Here is a 20850-nt window from a genome sequence, read left to right on the forward strand (position 1 = left end):
TGGTGAGTTTTGAGTGAAATCCAATCGCTAGAAGTATGGAATACACCAACCACTCCAGTTAGGAAGGAACGGCCGTTGAACTTGAATTGTCGAATTTGGAACACCTATTGATTTCGGATCGAGCCCAAAACTTGGGCAACGTCATAATATGGTGGGAGGAGTCGTTTGGTGAGTTTTGAGTGAAATCCAATCGCTAGAAGTATGGAATACACCAACCACTCCAATTAGGAACGAACTGCTGTTGAACTTGAATTATCCAATTTGGAACACCTATTGATTTCGAATCGAGCCGAAAACTTGGGCAACATCATAATATGGTGGGAGGAGTCATTTGGTGAGTTTTGAGTGAAATCCAATCGCTAGAAGTATGGAATACACCAACCACTATAGTTAGGAACGAACTGCCGTTGAACGTGAATTTTCGAATTTCGAACACCTATTGGTTTCGGATCGAGCCCAAAACTTGGGCAACATCATAATATGGTGGGAGGAGTCATTTGGTGAGTTTTCACTGAAATCCAATCGCTAGAAGTATGGAATACACCAACCACTCCAGTTAGGAAGGAACTGCCGTTGAACTTGAATTGTCCATTTTGGAACACCTATTGATTTCGGATCGAGCCCAAAACTTGGGCAACAACAAAATATGGTGGGAGGAGTCATTTGGTGAGTTTTGAGTGAAATCCAATCGCTAGAAGTATGGAATACACCAACCACTCCAATTAGGAAAGAACTGTCGTTGAAATTGAATTGACCAATTTCTCACACCTATTGAATTCGGATCGAGCCCAAAACTTGGGCAACATCATAATATGGTGGGAGGAGTCATTTGGTGCGTTTTGAGTGAAATCCAATCTCTAGAAGTACGGAATACACCAACCACTCCAATTAGGAACGAACTGCCGTTGAACTTCAATTGTCGAATTTCTCACACCTATTGATTTCGGATCGAGCCCAAAACTTGGGCAACATCATAATTTGGTGGGAGGAGTCATTCGGTGAGTTTTGAGTGAAATCCAATCTCGAGAAGTGTGGAATACACCAACCACTCCAATTAGGAATGAACTGCCGTTGAACTTGAATTGTCCAATTTCTCACACCTATTGATTTCGGATAGAGCCCCAAACTTGGGCAACATCATAATATGGTGGGAGGAGAAATTTGGTGCGTTTTGAGTGAAATCCAATCGCTAGAAGTGTGGAATACACCAACCACTCCAATTAGGAACGAACTGCCGTTGAACTTGAATTGTCCAATTTCTCACAACTTTTGATTTCGGATCGAGCCCAAAACTTGGGCAACATCATAATATGGTGGGAGGAGTCACTTGGTGAGTTTTGAGTGAAATCCAATTGCTAGAAGTATGGAATACACCAACCACTCCAATTGGGAAAGAACTGTCGTTGAAATTGAATTGACCAATTTCTCACACCTATTGAATTTGGATCGAGCCCAAAACTTGGGCAGAATCATAATATGGTGGGAGTCATTTGGTGGGTTTTAAGTGAAATCCAATCGCTAGAAGTATGGAATACACCAACCACTCCAATTAGGAACGAACTGCCGTTGAACTTGAATTGTCCAATTTGGAACACCTATTGATTTCGGATCGAGCCCAAAACTTGGGCAACAACATAATATGGTAGGAGGATTCATTTGGTGAGTTTTGAGTGAAATCCAATCGCTAGAAGTATGGAATACACCAACCACTCCAATTAGGAACGAACTGTCGTTGAACTTGAATTGTCCAATTTTGAACACCTATTGATTTTGGATCGAGTCCAAAACTTGGGTGACAACATAATATGGGGGGAGGAGTCATTGGGTGAGTTTTTAGTGAAATCCAATCGCTAGAAGTATGGAATACACCAACCATTCCAATTGGGAACAAACTGCCGTTGAACTTGAATTGTCCAATTTGGAACACCTATTGATTTCGGATCGAGCCCAAAACTTGGGCAACATCATAATATGGTGGGAGGAGTCATTTGGTTAGTTTTGAGTGAAATCCAATCGCTAGAAGTATGGAATACACCAACCACTCCAATTAGGAACGAACTGCCGTTGAACTTGAATTGTCCAATTTGGAACACCTATTGATTTCGGATCGAGCCCAACACTTCGGCAACATCATAATATGGTGGGAGGAGTCATTTGGTTTGTTTTAAGTGAAATCCAATCGCTAGAAGTATGGAATACACCAACCACTCCAATTAGGAACGAACTGTCGTTGAACTTGAATTGTCCAATTTGGAACACCTATTGATTTCGGATCGAGTCCAAAACTTGGGTGACATCATAATATGGTGGGAGGAGTCATTGGGTGAGTTTTTAGTGAAATCCAGTCGCTAGAAGTATGGAATACACCAACCACTCCAATTGGGAACGAACTGCCCTTGAACTTGAATTGTCCACTTTGGAACACCTATTGATTTCGGATCGAGCCCAAAACTTGGGCAACATCATAATATGGTGGGAGGAATCATTTGGTGAGTTTTGAGTGGAATCCAATCACTAGAAGTATGGAATACTCCAACCACTCCAATTCGGAACGAACTGCCGTTGAAATTGAATTGTCCAATTTCTCACACATATTGATTTCTGATCGAGCCCAAAACTTGGGCAACATCATAATATGGTGGGAGGAGTCATTTGGTGAGTTTTGAGTGAAATCCAATTGCTAGAGGTGTGGAATACACCAACCACTCCAATTAGGAACGAACTGCCGTTGAACTTGAATTGTCCAATTTCTCACACCTATTGAAGTCGGATCTAGCCCAAAACTTGGGCAACATCATAATGTGGTGGGAGGAGTCATTTGGTGGGTTTTGAGTGAAATCCAATCGCTAGAAGTATATAATATACCAACCACTCAAATTAGGAACGAACTGCCATTGAACATGAATTGTCCAATTTCTCACACCTATTTATTTCGGATCGAGCCCAAAACTTGGGCAACATCATAATATGGTGGGAGGAGTCATTTGGTGAGTTTTGAGTGAAATCCAATTGCTAGAAGTATGGAATACACCAACTCCTCCAATTAGGAACAAACTGCCGTTGAACTTGAATTGTCCAATTTGGAACACCTATTGATTTCGGACCGAGCCCAAAACTTGGGCAACATCATTATTTGGTGGGAGGAGTCATTTGATGTGTTTTGAGTGAAATCCAATCGCTAGAAGTGTGGAATACACAAATCACTCCAATTAGGAACGAACTGCCGTTGAACTTGAATTGTCCAATTTGGAACACCTATTGATTTCGGATCGAGCCAAAAACTTGGGCAACATCATAATATGGTGGGAGGAGTCATTTGGTGAGTTTTGAGTGAAATCCAATCGCTAGAAGTATGGAATACACCAACCACTCCAATTAGGAACGAACTGCCGTTGAACTTGAATTGTCCAATTTCGCACACCTATTGATTTCGGATCGAGCCCAAAACTTGGGCAACATCATAATACGGTGGGAGGAGTCATTTGGTCAGTTTTGAGTGAAATCCAGTCGCTAGAAGTAGGGAATACACCAACCACTCCAATTAGGAACGAACTGCCGTTGAACTTGAATTGTCCAATTTCTCACACCTATTGATTTCGGCTCGAGCCCAAAACTTGGGTAACATCATAATATGGTGGGAGGAGTCATTTGGTGAGTTTTGAGTGAAATCCAATCGCTAGAAGTATGGAATACACCAACCACTCCAATTAGGAACGAACTGCCGTTGAACTTGAATTGTCCAATTTCTCACACCTATTGATTTCGGCTAGAGCCCAAAACTTGGGCAATATCATAATATGGTGGGAGGAGTCATTTGGAGAGTTTTGAGTGAAATCCAATCGCTAGAAGTGTGGAATACACCAACCACTCCAATTAGGAACGAACTGCCGTTGAACTTGAATTGTCCAATTTCGCACACCTATTGATTTCGGATCGAGCCCAAAACTTGGGCAACATCATAATACGGTGGGAGGAGTCATTTGGTCAGTTTTGAGTGAAATCCAATCGCTAGAAGTAGGGAATACACCAACCACTCCAATTAGGAACGAACTGCCGTTGAAATTGAATTGTCCAATTTCTCACACCTATTGATTTCGGCTCGAGCCCAAAACTTGGGTAACATCATAATATGGTGGGATGAGTCATTTGTTGAGTTTTGGGTGAAATCCAATCGCTAGAAGTATGGAATACACCAACCACTCCAATTAGGAACGAACTGCCGTTGAACTTGAATTGTCCAATTTCTCACACCTATTGATATCGGAACGAGACCAAAGCTTGGGCAACATCATAATATGGCAGGAGGAGTCATTTGGTGAGTTTTGAGTGAAATCCAATTGTTAGACGTATGGAATACACCAACCACTCCAGTTAGGAAAGAACTGTCGTTGAATTTCAATTGACCAATTTCTCACACCTATTGATTTCGGATCGAGCCCAAAACTTGGGCAACATCATAATATCGTGGGAGGAGTCATTTGGTGAGTTTTGAGTGAAATCCAATCGCTAGAAGTATATAATATACCAACCACTCAAATTAGGAACGAACTGCCGTTGAACTTGAATTGTCCAATTTGGAACACCTATTGATTTCGGATCGAGCCCAAAACTTGGGCAACAACATATTATGGTGGGAGGAGTCAATTGGTGAGTTTTGAGTGAAATCCAATCGCTAGAAGTATGGAATACACCAACCACTCCAATTAGGAACGAACTGCCGTTGAACTTGAATTGTCCAGTTTCTCACACCAATTGATTTCGGATCGAGCTCCAAACTTGGGCAACATCAAAATATGGTGGGAGGAGTCATTTGGTGAGTTTTCAGTGAAATCCAATCGCTAGAAGTATGGAATACACCAACCACTCCAATTAGGAACGAACTGCCGTTGAACTTGAATTGTCCAATTTCTCACCCCTATTGATTACGGATCGAGCCCAAAACTTGGGAAACATCATAATATGGTGGGAGGAGTCATTTGGTGAGTTTTGAGTGAAATCCAATTGCTAGAGGTGTGGAATACACCAACCACTCCAATTAGGAACGAACTGCCGTTGAACTTGAATTGTCCAATTTCTCACACCTATTGATTTCGGAACGAGCCCAAAACTTGGGCAACATCATAATACGGTGGGAGGAGTCATTTGGTCAGTTTTGAGTGAAATCCAGTGGCTAGAAGTAGGGAATACACCAACCACTCCAATTAGGAACGAACTGCCGTTGAACTTGAATTGTCCAATTTCTCACACCTATTGATTTCGGATCGAGCCCAAAACTTGGGGAACATCATAATATGGTGGGAGGAGTCATTTGGTTAGTTTTGAGTGAAATCCAATCGCTAGAAGTATGGAATACACCAACCACTCCAATTAGGAACGAACTGTCGTTGCAATTGAATTGACCAATTTCTCACACCTATTGGTTTCGGATCGAGCCCAAAACTTGGGCAACATCATAATATGGTGGGACGAGTCATGTGGTGAGGTTTGAGTGAAATTCAATCGCTAGAAGTATGGAATACACCAACCACTCCAATTTGGAAAGAACTGTCGTTGAAATTGAATTGACCAATTTCTCACACCTATTGAAGTCGGATCTAGCCCAAAACTTGGGCAACATCATAATGTGGTGGGAGGAGTCATTTGGTGGGTTTTGAGTGAAATCCAATCGCTAGAAGTATGGAAAACACCAACCACTCCAATTAGGAACGAACTGCCGTTGAACTTGAATTGTCCAATTTGGAACACCTATTGATTTCGGATCGAGCCCAAAACTAGGGCAACATCATAATATGGTGGGAGGAGTCATTTGGTGAGTTTTGAGTGAAATCCAATCGCTAGAAGTATGGAATACACCAACCAAACCAATTAGGAACGAACTGCCGTTGAACTTGAATTGTCCAATTTGGAACACCTATTGATTTCGGATCGAGCATAAACTTCGGCAACAACATATTATGGTGGGAGGAGTCATTTGGTGAGTTTTGAGTGAAATCCAATCGCTAGAAGTATGGAATACACCAACCCCTCCAATTAGGAACGAACTGCCGTTGAACTTGAATTGTCCAATTTGGAACTCCTATTGATTTCGGATCGAACCCAAAACTTGGGCAACATCATAATATGGTGGGAGGAGTCATTTGGTGAGTTTTGAGTGAAATCGAATCGCTAGAAGTATGGAATACACCAACCACTCCAATTAGGAACGAACTATTGCTGAAATTGAATTGACCAATTTCTCACAGCTATTGATTTCGGATCGAGCCCAAAACTTGGGCAACATCATAATATGGTGGGAGGAGTCATTTGGTGAGTTTTGAGTGAAATCCAACCGCTAGAAGTATGGAATACACCAACCACTCCAATTAGGAACGAACTGCCGTTGAACTTGAATTGTCCAATTTAGAACACCAATTGATTTCGGATCGAGCCCAAAGCTTGGGCAACATCATAATATGGTGGGAGGAGTCATTTGGTGAGTTTTGAGTGAAATCCAATCGCTAGAAGTATGGAATACACCAACCACTCCAAATAGGAACGAACTGCCGTTGAAATTGAATTGTCCAATTTCTCACACCTATTGATTTCGGATCGAGCCCGAAACTTGGGCAACATCATAATATGGTGGGAGGAGTCATTTGGTGAGTTTTGAGTGAAATCCAATCGCTAGAAGTATGGAATACACCAATCACTCCAATTAGGAACGAACTGCCGTTGTACTTGAATTGTCCAATTTCTCACACCTATTGATTTCGGATCGAGCCCAAAAGTTGGTCAACATCATAATATGGTGGGAGGAGTCATTTGGTGGGTTTTGAATAAAATCCAATCGCTTGAAGTATGGAATACACGTACCACCCCAATTAGGAACGAACTGTCGTTGAACTTGAATTGTCCAATTTCTCACACCTATTGATTTCGGATCGAGCCCAAAACTTGGGCAACATTATAATATGGTGGGAGGAGTCATTTGGTGAGTTTTGAGTGAAATCCAATCGCTAGAAGTATGGAATACACCAACCACTCCAATTAGGAAAGAACTGTCGTTGAAATTGAATTGACCAATTTCTCACACCTATTGATTTCGGATCGAGCCCAAAACTTGGACAACACCATAATATGGCGGGAGGAGTCATTTGGTGAATTTTGAGTGAAATCCAATCGCTAGAAGTATGGAATACACCAACCACTCCAATTAGGAACGAACTGCCGTTGAACTTCAATTGTCCAATTTGGAACACCTATTGATTTCGGATCGAGCCCAAAACTTGGGCAACATCATAATACGGTGGGAGGAGCCATTTGGTGAGTTTTGAGGGAAATCCAATCGCTACAAGTACGGAATACACCAACCACTCCAATTAGGAACGAACTGCCGTTGAACTTGAATTGTCCAATTTGGAACACCTATTGATTTCGGATCGAACCCCAAACTTGTGCAACATCATAATATGGTGGGAGGAGTCATTTGGTGAGTTTTGAGGGAAAACCAATCGCTAGAAGTACGGAATACACCAACCACTCCAATTAGGAACGAACTGCCGTTGAACTTGAATTGTCCAATTTGGAACACCTATTGATTTCGGATCGAGCCCAAAACTTGGGCAATACCATAATACGGTGGGAGGAGTCATTTGGTGAGTTTTGAGCCCAATCCAATCGCTAGAAGTATGGAATACACCAACCACTCCAATTAGGAACGAACTGCCGTTGAACTTGAATTGTCCAATTTCTCACACCTATTGATTTCGGCTAGAGCCCAAAACTTGGGCAACATCATAATATGGTGGGAGGAGTCATTCGGTGAGTTTTGAGTGAAATCCAATCGCTGGAAGTATGGAATACAGCAACCACTCCAATTGGGAACGAACTGCCGTTGAACTTGAATTGTCCAATTTGGAGCACCTATTGATTTCTGATCGAACCCCAAACTTGTGCAACATCATATTATGGTGGGAGGAGTCATTTGGTGAGTTTTGAGTGAAATCCAATCGCTAGAAGTATGGAATACACCAACCACTCCAATTAGGAACGAACTGCCGTTGAACTTGAATTGTCCAATTTGGAACACCTATTGATATCGGAACGAGACCAAAGCTTGGGCAACATCATAATATGGCAGGAGGAGTCATTTGGTGAGTTTTGAGTGAAATCCAATTGTTAGACGTATGGAATACACCAACCACTCCAGTTAGGAAAGAACTGTCGTTGAATTTCAATTGACCAATTTCTCACACCTATTGATTTCGGATCGAGCCCAAAACTTGGGCAACATCATAATATCGTGGGAGGAGTCATTTGGTGAGTTTTGAGTGAAATCCAATCGCTAGAAGTATATAATATACCAACCACTCAAATTAGGAACGAACTGCCGTTGAACTTGAATTGTCCAATTTGGAACACCTATTGATTTCGGATCGAGCCCAAAACTTGGGCAACAACATATTATGGTGGGAGGAGTCAATTGGTGAGTTTTGAGTGAAATCCAATCGCTAGAAGTATGGAATACACCAACCACTCCAATTAGGAACGAACTGCCGTTGAACTTGAATTGTCCAGTTTCTCACACCAATTGATTTCGGATCGAGCTCCAAACTTGGGCAACATCAAAATATGGTGGGAGGAGTCATTTGGTGAGTTTTCAGTGAAATCCAATCGCTAGAAGTATGGAATACACCAACCACTCCAATTAGGAACGAACTGCCGTTGAACTTGAATTGTCCAATTTCTCACCCCTATTGATTACGGATCGAGCCCAAAACTTGGGAAACATCATAATATGGTGGGAGGAGTCATTTGGTGAGTTTTGAGTGAAATCCAATTGCTAGAGGTGTGGAATACACCAACCACTCCAATTAGGAACGAACTGCCGTTGAACTTGAATTGTCCAATTTCTCACACCTATTGATTTCGGAACGAGCCCAAAACTTGGGCAACATCATAATACGGTGGGAGGAGTCATTTGGTCAGTTTTGAGTGAAATCCAGTGGCTAGAAGTAGGGAATACACCAACCACTCCAATTAGGAACGAACTGCCGTTGAACTTGAATTGTCCAATTTCTCACACCTATTGATTTCGGATCGAGCCCAAAACTTGGGGAACATCATAATATGGTGGGAGGAGTCATTTGGTTAGTTTTGAGTGAAATCCAATCGCTAGAAGTATGGAATACACCAACCACTCCAATTAGGAACGAACTGTCGTTGCAATTGAATTGACCAATTTCTCACACCTATTGGTTTCGGATCGAGCCCAAAACTTGGGCAACATCATAATATGGTGGGACGAGTCATGTGGTGAGGTTTGAGTGAAATTCAATCGCTAGAAGTATGGAATACACCAACCACTCCAATTTGGAAAGAACTGTCGTTGAAATTGAATTGACCAATTTCTCACACCTATTGAAGTCGGATCTAGCCCAAAACTTGGGCAACATCATAATGTGGTGGGAGGAGTCATTTGGTGGGTTTTGAGTGAAATCCAATCGCTAGAAGTATGGAAAACACCAACCACTCCAATTAGGAACGAACTGCCGTTGAACTTGAATTGTCCAATTTGGAACACCTATTGATTTCGGATCGAGCCCAAAACTAGGGCAACATCATAATATGGTGGGAGGAGTCATTTGGTGAGTTTTGAGTGAAATCCAATCGCTAGAAGTATGGAATACACCAACCAAACCAATTAGGAACGAACTGCCGTTGAACTTGAATTGTCCAATTTGGAACACCTATTGATTTCGGATCGAGCATAAACTTCGGCAACAACATATTATGGTGGGAGGAGTCATTTGGTGAGTTTTGAGTGAAATCCAATCGCTAGAAGTATGGAATACACCAACCCCTCCAATTAGGAACGAACTGCCGTTGAACTTGAATTGTCCAATTTGGAACTCCTATTGATTTCGGATCGAACCCAAAACTTGGGCAACATCATAATATGGTGGGAGGAGTCATTTGGTGAGTTTTGAGTGAAATCGAATCGCTAGAAGTATGGAATACACCAACCACTCCAATTAGGAACGAACTATTGCTGAAATTGAATTGACCAATTTCTCACAGCTATTGATTTCGGATCGAGCCCAAAACTTGGGCAACATCATAATATGGTGGGAGGAGTCATTTGGTGAGTTTTGAGTGAAATCCAACCGCTAGAAGTATGGAATACACCAACCACTCCAATTAGGAACGAACTGCCGTTGAACTTGAATTGTCCAATTTAGAACACCAATTGATTTCGGATCGAGCCCAAAGCTTGGGCAACATCATAATATGGTGGGAGGAGTCATTTGGTGAGTTTTGAGTGAAATCCAATCGCTAGAAGTATGGAATACACCAACCACTCCAAATAGGAACGAACTGCCGTTGAAATTGAATTGTCCAATTTCTCACACCTATTGATTTCGGATCGAGCCCGAAACTTGGGCAACATCATAATATGGTGGGAGGAGTCATTTGGTGAGTTTTGAGTGAAATCCAATCGCTAGAAGTATGGAATACACCAATCACTCCAATTAGGAACGAACTGCCGTTGTACTTGAATTGTCCAATTTCTCACACCTATTGATTTCGGATCGAGCCCAAAAGTTGGTCAACATCATAATATGGTGGGAGGAGTCATTTGGTGGGTTTTGAATAAAATCCAATCGCTTGAAGTATGGAATACACGTACCACCCCAATTAGGAACGAACTGTCGTTGAACTTGAATTGTCCAATTTCTCACACCTATTGATTTCGGATCGAGCCCAAAACTTGGGCAACATTATAATATGGTGGGAGGAGTCATTTGGTGAGTTTTGAGTGAAATCCAATCGCTAGAAGTATGGAATACACCAACCACTCCAATTAGGAAAGAACTGTCGTTGAAATTGAATTGACCAATTTCTCACACCTATTGATTTCGGATCGAGCCCAAAACTTGGACAACACCATAATATGGCGGGAGGAGTCATTTGGTGAATTTTGAGTGAAATCCAATCGCTAGAAGTATGGAATACACCAACCACTCCAATTAGGAACGAACTGCCGTTGAACTTCAATTGTCCAATTTGGAACACCTATTGATTTCGGATCGAGCCCAAAACTTGGGCAACATCATAATACGGTGGGAGGAGCCATTTGGTGAGTTTTGAGGGAAATCCAATCGCTACAAGTACGGAATACACCAACCACTCCAATTAGGAACGAACTGCCGTTGAACTTGAATTGTCCAATTTGGAACACCTATTGATTTCGGATCGAACCCCAAACTTGTGCAACATCATAATATGGTGGGAGGAGTCATTTGGTGAGTTTTGAGGGAAAACCAATCGCTAGAAGTACGGAATACACCAACCACTCCAATTAGGAACGAACTGCCGTTGAACTTGAATTGTCCAATTTGGAACACCTATTGATTTCGGATCGAGCCCAAAACTTGGGCAATACCATAATACGGTGGGAGGAGTCATTTGGTGAGTTTTGAGCCCAATCCAATCGCTAGAAGTATGGAATACACCAACCACTCCAATTAGGAACGAACTGCCGTTGAACTTGAATTGTCCAATTTCTCACACCTATTGATTTCGGCTAGAGCCCAAAACTTGGGCAACATCATAATATGGTGGGAGGAGTCATTCGGTGAGTTTTGAGTGAAATCCAATCGCTGGAAGTATGGAATACAGCAACCACTCCAATTGGGAACGAACTGCCGTTGAACTTGAATTGTCCAATTTGGAGCACCTATTGATTTCTGATCGAACCCCAAACTTGTGCAACATCATATTATGGTGGGAGGAGTCATTTGGTGAGTTTTGAGTGAAATCCAATCGCTAGAAGTATGGAATACACCAACCACTCCAATTAGGAACGAACTGCCGTTGAACTTGAATTGTCCAATTTGGAACACCTATTGATTTCGGATCGAGTCCAAAACTTGGGCAACATCATAATATGGTGGGAGGAGTCATTTGGTGAGTTTTGAGGGAAATCCAATCGCTAGAAGTGTGGAATACACCAACCACTCCAATTAGGAACGAACTCCCGTTGAACTTGAATTGTCCAATTTCTCACACCAATTGATTTCGGATTGATCCCAAAACTTGGGCAACATCATAATATGGTGGGAGGAGTGATTTGGTGAGTTTTGAGTGAAATCCAATCGCTAGAAGTATGGAAAACACCAACCACTCCAATTAGGAAGGAACTGCCATTGAACTTGAATTGTCCAATTTCTCACACCTATTGATTTCGGATCGAGTCCCAAACTTGGGCAACAACATAATATGGTGGGAGGAGTCATTTGGTGAGTTTTGAGTGAAATCCAATCGCTAGAAGTATGGAATACACCAACCACTCCCATTAGGAACGAACTGCCGTTCAACTTGAATTGTCCATTTTCTCACACCTATTGATTTCGGATCGAACCCCAAACTTGTGCAACATCATAATATGGTGGGAGGAGTCATTTGGTGAGTTTTGAGTGAAATCCAATTGCTAGAAGTATCGAATACACCAACCATTCCAATTATGAACGAACTGCCGTTGAACTTGAATTGTCCAATTTGGAACACCTATTGATTTCGGATCGAGCCCAAAACTTGGGCAACATCATAATATGGTGGGAGGAATCATTTGGGGAGTTTTGAGGGAAATCCAAACGCTAGAAGTATGGAATACACCACCCAATCCAATTAGGAACGAACTGCCGTTGAACTTGAATTGTCCAATTTGGAACACCAATTGATTTCGGATCGAGCCCAAAACTTGGGCAACCTAATAATATGGTGGGAGGAGTCATTCGGTGAGTTTTGAGTGAAATCCAATCGCTAGAAGTATGGAATACACCAACCAAACCAATTAGGAACGAACTGCCGTTGAACTTGAATTGTCCAATTTCTCACACCTATTGATTTCGGATCGTGCCCAAAACTTGGGCAACATCATAATACGGTGGGAGGAGTCATTTGGTGAGTTTTGAGGGAAATCCAATCGCTACAAGTACGGAATACACCAACCACTCCAATTAGGAACGAACTGCCGTTGAACTTGAATTATCCAATTTGGAACACCTATTGATTTCGGATCGAGCCCAAAACTTGGGCAACATCATAATATGGAGGGAGGAGTCATTTGGTGAGTTTTGATTGAAATCCAATCGCTAGAAGTATGGAATACACCAACCACTCCAATTAGGAAGGAACTTCCGTTGTACTTGAATTGTCCAATTTCTCACACCTATTGATTTCGGATTGAGCCCAAAACTTGGGCAACATCACAATATGGTGGGAGGATTCATTTGGTGAGTTTTGAGGGAAATCCAATCGCTAGAAGTATGGAATACACCAACCACTCCAATTAGGAACGAACTGCCGTTGAACTTGAATTGTCCAATTTCTCACACCTATTGATTTCGGCTCGAGCCCAAAACTTGGGCAACATCATAATATGGTGGGAGGAGTCATTTGGAGAGTTTTGAGTGAAATCCAATCGCTAGAAGTATGGAATACACCAACCACTCCAATTAGGAACGAACTGCCGTTGAACTTGAATTATCCAATTTCTCACACCTATTGATTTCGGCTCGAGCCCAAAACTTGGGCAACATCATAATATGGTGGGAGGAGTCATTTGGAGAGTTTTGACTGAAATCCAATCGCTAGAAGTATGGAATACACCAACCACTCCAATTAGGAACGAACTGCCGTTGAACTTGAATTGTCCAATTTCGAACACCTATTGATTTCGAATCGAGTCCAAAACTTGGGCAACATCATAATATGGTGGGAGGAGTCATTTGGTGAGTTTTAAGTGAAATCCAATCGCTAGAAGTATGGAATACACAAACCACTCCAATTAGGAACGAACTGCCGTTGAACTTGAATTGTCCAATTTCTCACACCTATTGATTTCGGCTCGAGCCCAAAACTTGGGCAACATCATAATATGGTGGGAGGAGTCATTTGGAGAGTTTTGAGTTAAATCCAATCGCTAGAAGTATGGAATACACCAACCACTCCAATTAGGAACGAACTGCCGTTGAACTTGAATTATCCAATTTCTCACACCTATTGATTTCGGCTCGAGCCCAAAACTTGGGCAACATCATAATATGGTGGGAGGAGTCATTTGGAGAGTTTTGACTGAAATCCAATCGCTAGAAGTATGGAATACACCAACCACTCCAATTAGGAACGAACTGCCGTTGAACTTGAATTGTCCAATTTCGAACACCTATTGATTTCGGATCGAGTCCAAAACTTGGGCAACATCATAATATGGTGGGAGGAGTCATTTGGTGAGTTTTGAGTGAAATCCAATCGCTAGAAGTATGGAATACACAAACCACTCCAATTAGGAACGAACTACCGTTGAACTTGAATTGTCCAATTTCTCACACCAATTGATTTCGGATTGAGCCCAAAACTTGGGCAACATCATAATATGGTGGAAGGAGTCATTTGGTGAGTTCTGAGTGAAATCCAATCGCTAGAAGTATGGAATACACCAACCATTCCAATTAGGAACGAACTGCCGATCAACTTGAATTGTCCAATTGGGAACACCTACTGATTTCGGATCGAACCCCAAACTTGTGCAACATCATAATATGGTGGGAGGAGTCATTTGGTGAGTTTTGAGTGAAATCCAATCGCTAGAAGTATGGAATACACCAACCACTCCAATTAGGAACGAACTGCCGTTGAACTTGAATTGTCCAATTTGGAACACCTATTGATTTCGGATTGAGCCCAAAACTTGGGCAACATCATAATATGGTGGGAGGAGTCATTTGGTGAGTTTTGAGTGAAATCCAATCGCTAGAAGTATGGAATACACCAACCACTCCAATTAGAAAGGAACTTCTATTGTACTTGAATTGTCCAATTTCTCACACCTATTGATTTCGGATCGAGCCCAAAACTTGGGCAACATCACAATATGGTGGGAGGAGTCATTTGGTGAGTTTTGAGGGACATCCAATCGCTAGAAGTATGTAATACACCAACCATTCCAATTAGGAACGAACTGCCGTTGAACTTGAATTGTCCAATTTCTCACACCTATTGATTTCGGATCGAGCCCAAAACTTGGGCAACATCATAATATGGTGGGAGGAGTCATTTGGAGAGTTTTGAGTGAAATCCAATCGCTAGAAGTATGGAATACACCAACCACTCCAATTAGGAACGAACTGCCGTTGAACTTGAATTGTCCAATTTGGAACACCTATTGATTTCGGATCGAGTCCAAAACTTGGGCAACCTAATAATATGGTGGGAGGAGTCATTCGGTGAGTTTTGAGTGAAATCTAATCGCTGGAAGTATGGAATACACCAACCACTCCAATTGGGAACGAACTGCCGTTGAACTTGAATTGTCCAATTTGGAACACCTATTGATTTCGGATAGAACCCCAAACTTGTGCAACATCATAATATGGTGGGAGGAGTCATTTGGTGAGTTTTGAGTGAAATCCAATCGCTAGAAGTATGGAATACACCAACCACTCCAATTAGGAACGAACTGCCGTTGAACTTGAATTGTCCAATTTGGAACACCTATTGATTTTGGATCGAGTCCAAAACCTGGGCAACCTAATCATATGGTGGGAGGAGTCATTCGGTGAGTTTGGAGAGAAATCCAATCGCTAGAAGTATGGAATACACCAACCACTCCAATTGGGAACGAACTGCCGTTGAACTTGAATTGTCCAATTTGGAACACCTATTGATTTCGGATCGAACCCCAAACTTGTGAAACATCATAATATGGTGGGAGGAGTCATTTGGTGAGTTTTGAGTGAAATCCAATCTCTAGAGGTATGGAATACACCAACCACTCCAATTAGGAACGAACTGCCGTTGAACATGAATTGTCCAATTTGGAACACCTGTTGATTTCGGATCGAGTCCAAAACTTGGGCAACATCATAATATGGTGGGAGGAGTCATTTGGTGAGTTTTGAGTGAAATCCAATTGCTAGAAGTATGGAATACACCAACCACTCCAATTAGGAACTAACTCCCGTTGAACTTGAATTGTCCAATTTCTCACACCAATTGATTTCGGATTGAGCCCAAAACTTGGGCAACATCATAATATGGTGGGAGGAGTCATTTGGTGAGTCTTGAGTGAAATCCAATCGCTAGAAGTATGGAAAACACCAACCACTCCAATTAGGAACGAACTGCCATTGAACTTGAATTGTCCAATTTCTCACACCTATTGATTTCGGATCGAGTCCCAAACTTGGGCAACAACATAATATGGTGGGAGGAGTCATTTGGTCAGTTTTGAGTGAAATCCAATCGCTAGAAGTATGGAATACACCAACCACTCCAATTAGGAACTAACTACCGTTGAACTTGAATTGTCCAATTTCCCACACCAATTGATTTCGGATTGAGCCCAAAACTTGGGCAACATCATAATATGGTGGGAGGAGTCATTTGGTGAGTCTTGAGTGAAATCCAATCGCTAGAAGTATGGAATACACCAACCACTCCAATTAGGAACTAACTCCCGTTGAACTTGAATTGTCCAATTTCTCACACCAATTGATTTCGGATTGAGCCCAAAACTTGGGCAACATCATAATATGGTGGGAGGAGTCATTTGGTGAGTCTTGAGTGAAATCCAATCGCTAGAAGTATGGAAAACACCAACCACTCCAATTAGGAACGAACTGCCATTGAACTTGAATTGTCCAATTTCTCACACCTATTGATTTTGGATCGAGTCCAAAACTTGGGCAACCTAATAATATGGTGGGAGGAGTCATTCGGTGAGTTTTGAGTGAAATCCAATCGCTAGAAGTATGGAATACACCAACCACTCCATTTAGGATCGAACTGCCGTTGAACTTGAATTGTCCAATTTGGAACACCTATTGATTTCGGATCGAACCCCAAACTTGTGCAACATCATAATATGGTGGGAGGAGTCATTTGGTGAGTTTTGAGTGAAATCCAATCTCTAGAGGTATGGAATACACCAACCACTCCAATTAGGAACGAACTGCCGTTGAACATGAATTGTCCAATTTGGAACACCTGTTGATTTCGTATCGAGTCCAAAACTTGGGCAATATCATAATATGGTGGGAGGAGTCATTTGGTGAGTTTTGAGTGAAATCCAATCGCTAGAAGTATGGAATACACCAACCACTCCAATTAGGAACTAACTCCCGTTGAACTTGAATTGTCCAATTTCTCACACCAATTGATTTCGGATTGAGCCCAAAACTTGGGCAACATCATAATATGGTGGGAGGAGTCATTTGGTGAGTCTTGAGTGAAATCCAATCGCTAGAAGTATGGAATACACCAACCACTCCCATTAGGAACGAACTGCCGTTCAACTTGAATTGTCCATTTTCTCACACCTATTGATTTCGGATCGAACCCCAAACTTGTGCAACATCATAATGTGGTGGGAGGAGTCATTTGGTGAGTTTTGAGTGAAATCCAATCGCTAGAAGTATGGAATACACCAACCACTCCCATTAGGAACGAACTGCCGTTCAACTTGAATTGTCCATTTTCTCACACCTATTGATTTCGGATCGAACCCCAAACTTGTGCAACATCATAATATGGTGGGAGGAGTCATTTGGTGAGTTTTGAGTGAAATCCAATCGCTAGAAGTATGGAATACACCAACCACTCCAATTAGGAACGAACTGCCGTTGAACTTGAATTGTCCAATTTGGAACACCTATTGGTTTCGGATCGAGTCCAAAACTTGGGCAACATCATAATATGGTGGGAGGAGTCATTTGGTGAGTTTTGAGTGAAATCCAATCGCTAGAAGTATGGAATACACAAACCAATCCAATTAGGAACGAACTGCCGTTGAACTTGAATTGTCCAATTTCTCACACCTATTGATTTCGGATCGAGCCCAAAACTTGGGCAACATCATAATACGGTGGGAGGAGTCATTTGGTGAGTTTTGAGTGAAATCCAATCGCTAGAAGTATGGAATACACCAACCACTCCAATTAGGAACGAACTGCCGTTGAACTTGAATTGTCCAATTTCTCACACCTATTGATTTCGGATCGAGCCCAAAACTTGGGCAACATCATAATACGGTGGGAGGAGTCATTTGGTGAGTTTTGAGTGAAATCCAATCGCTAGAAGTATGGAATACACCAACCACTCCAATTAGGAACGAACTTCCGTTGTACTTGAATTGTCCAATTTCTCACACCTATTGATTTCGGATCGAGCCCAAAACTTGGGCAACATCACAATATGGTGGGTGGAGTCATTTGGTGAGTTTTGAGGGAAATCCAATCGCTAGAATTATGGAATACACCAACCAATCCAATTAGGAATGAACTGCCGTTGAACTTCAATTGTCCAATTTCGAACACCTATTGATTTCGGATCGAGCCCAAATCTTGGGCAACATCATAATATGGTGGGAGGAGTCATTTGGTGAGTTTTGAGTGAAATCCAATTGCTAGAAGTATGGAATACAACAACTACTCCAATTAGGAACGAACTGTCGTTGAAATTGAATTGACCAATTTCTCACACCTATTGATTTCGGATCGAGCCCCAAACTTGGGCAACATCATAATATGGTGGGAGGAGTCATTTGGTGAGTTTTGAGTGAAATCCAATCGCTAGAAGTATGGAATACATCAACCACTCCCATTAGGAACGAACTGCCGTTGAACTTGAATTGTCCAATTTGGAACACCTATTGGTTTCGGATCGAGTCCAAAACTTGGGCAACATCATAATATGGTGGGAGGAGTCATTTGGTGAGTTTTGAGTGAAATCCAATCGCTAGAAGTATGGAATACACAAACCAATCCAATTAGGAACGAACTGCCGTTGAACTTGAATTGTCCAATTTCTCACACCTATTGATTTCGGATCGAGCCCAAAACTTGGGCAACATCATAATACGGTGGGAGGAGTCATTTGGTGAGTTTTGAGTGAAATCCAATCGCTAGAAGTATGGAATACACCAACCACTCCAATTAGGAACGAACTGCCGTTGAACTTGAATTGTCCAATTTCTCACACCTATTGATTTCGGATCGAGCCCAAAACTTGGGCAACATCATAATACGGTGGGAGGAGTCATTTGGTGAGTTTTGAGTGAAATCCAATCGCTAGAAGTATGGAATACACCAACCATTCCAATTAGGAACGAACTGCCGATCAACTTGAATTGTCCAATTGGGAACACCTACTGATTTCGGATCGAACCCCAAACTTGTGCAACATCATAATATGGTGGGAGGAGTCATTTGGTGAGTTTTGAGTGAAATCCAATCGCTAGAAGTATGGAATACACCAACCACTCCAATTAGGAACGAACTGCCGTTGAACTTGAATTGTCCAATTTGGAACACCTATTGATTTCGGATTGAGCCCAAAACTTGGGCAACATCATAATATGGTGGGAGGAGTCATTTGGTGAGTTTTGAGTGAAATCCAATCGCTAGAAGTATGGAATACACCAACCACTCCAATTAGAAAGGAACTTCTATTGTACTTGAATTGTCCAATTTCTCACACCTATTGATTTCGGATCGAGCCCAAAACTTGGGCAACATCACAATATGGTGGGAGGAGTCATTTGGTGAGTTTTGAGGGAAATCCAATCGCTAGAAGTATGTAATACACCAACCATTCCAATTAGGAACGAACTGCCGTTGAACTTGAATTGTCCAATTTCTCACACCTATTGATTTCGGATCGAGCCCAAAACTTGGGCAACATCATAATATGGTGGGAGGAGTCATTTGGAGAGTTTTGAGTGAAATCCAATCGCTAGAAGTATGGAATACACCAACCACTCCAATTAGGAACGAACTGCCGTTGAACTTGAATTGTCCAATTTGGAACACCTATTGATTTCGGATCGAGTCCAAAACTTGGGCAACCTAATAATATGGTGGGAGGAGTCATTCGGTGAGTTTTGAGTGAAATCTAATCGCTGGAAGTATGGAATACACCAACCACTCCAATTGGGAACGAACTGCCGTTGAACTTGAATTGTCCAATTTGGAACACCTATTGATTTCGGATAGAACCCCAAACTTGTGCAACATCATAATATGGTGGGAGGAGTCATTTGGTGAGTTTTGAGTGAAATCCAATCGCTAGAAGTATGGAATACACCAACCACTCCAATTAGGAACGAACTGCCGTTGAACTTGAATTGTCCAATTTGGAACACCTATTGATTTTGGATCGAGTCCAAAACCTGGGCAACCTAATAATATGGTGGGAGGAGTCATTCGGTGAGTTTGGAGAGAAATCCAATCGCTAGAAGTATGGAATACACCAACCACTCCAATTGGGAACGAACTGCCGTTGAACTTGAATTGTCCAATTTGGAACACCTATTGATTTCGGATCGAACCCCAAACTTGTGAAACATCATAATATGGTGGGAGGAGTCATTTGGTGAGTTTTGAGTGAAATCCAATCTCTAGAGGTATGGAATACACCAACCACTCCAATTAGGAACGAACTGCCGTTGAACATGAATTGTCCAATTTGGAACACCTGTTGATTTCGGATCGAGTCCAAAACTTGGGCAACATCATAATATGGTGGGAGGAGTCATTTGGTGAGTTTTGAGTGAAATCCAATTGCTAGAAGTATGGAATACACCAACCACTCCAATTAGGAACTAACTCCCGTTGAACTTGAATTGTCCAATTTCTCACACCAATTGATTTCGGATTGAGCCCAAAACTTGGGCAACATCATAATATGGTGGGAGGAGTCATTTGGTGAGTCTTGAGTGAAATCCAATCGCTAGAAGTATGGAAAACACCAACCACTCCAATTAGGAACGAACTGCCATTGAACTTGAATTGTCCAATTTCTCACACC

The sequence above is a fragment of the Prunus avium genome, chromosome 5, assembly GCF_965620075.1.
Source record: "Prunus avium chromosome 5, drPruAviu1.hap1.1, whole genome shotgun sequence".
In the NCBI taxonomy this organism is placed as follows: Eukaryota; Viridiplantae; Streptophyta; class Magnoliopsida; order Rosales; family Rosaceae; genus Prunus; species Prunus avium.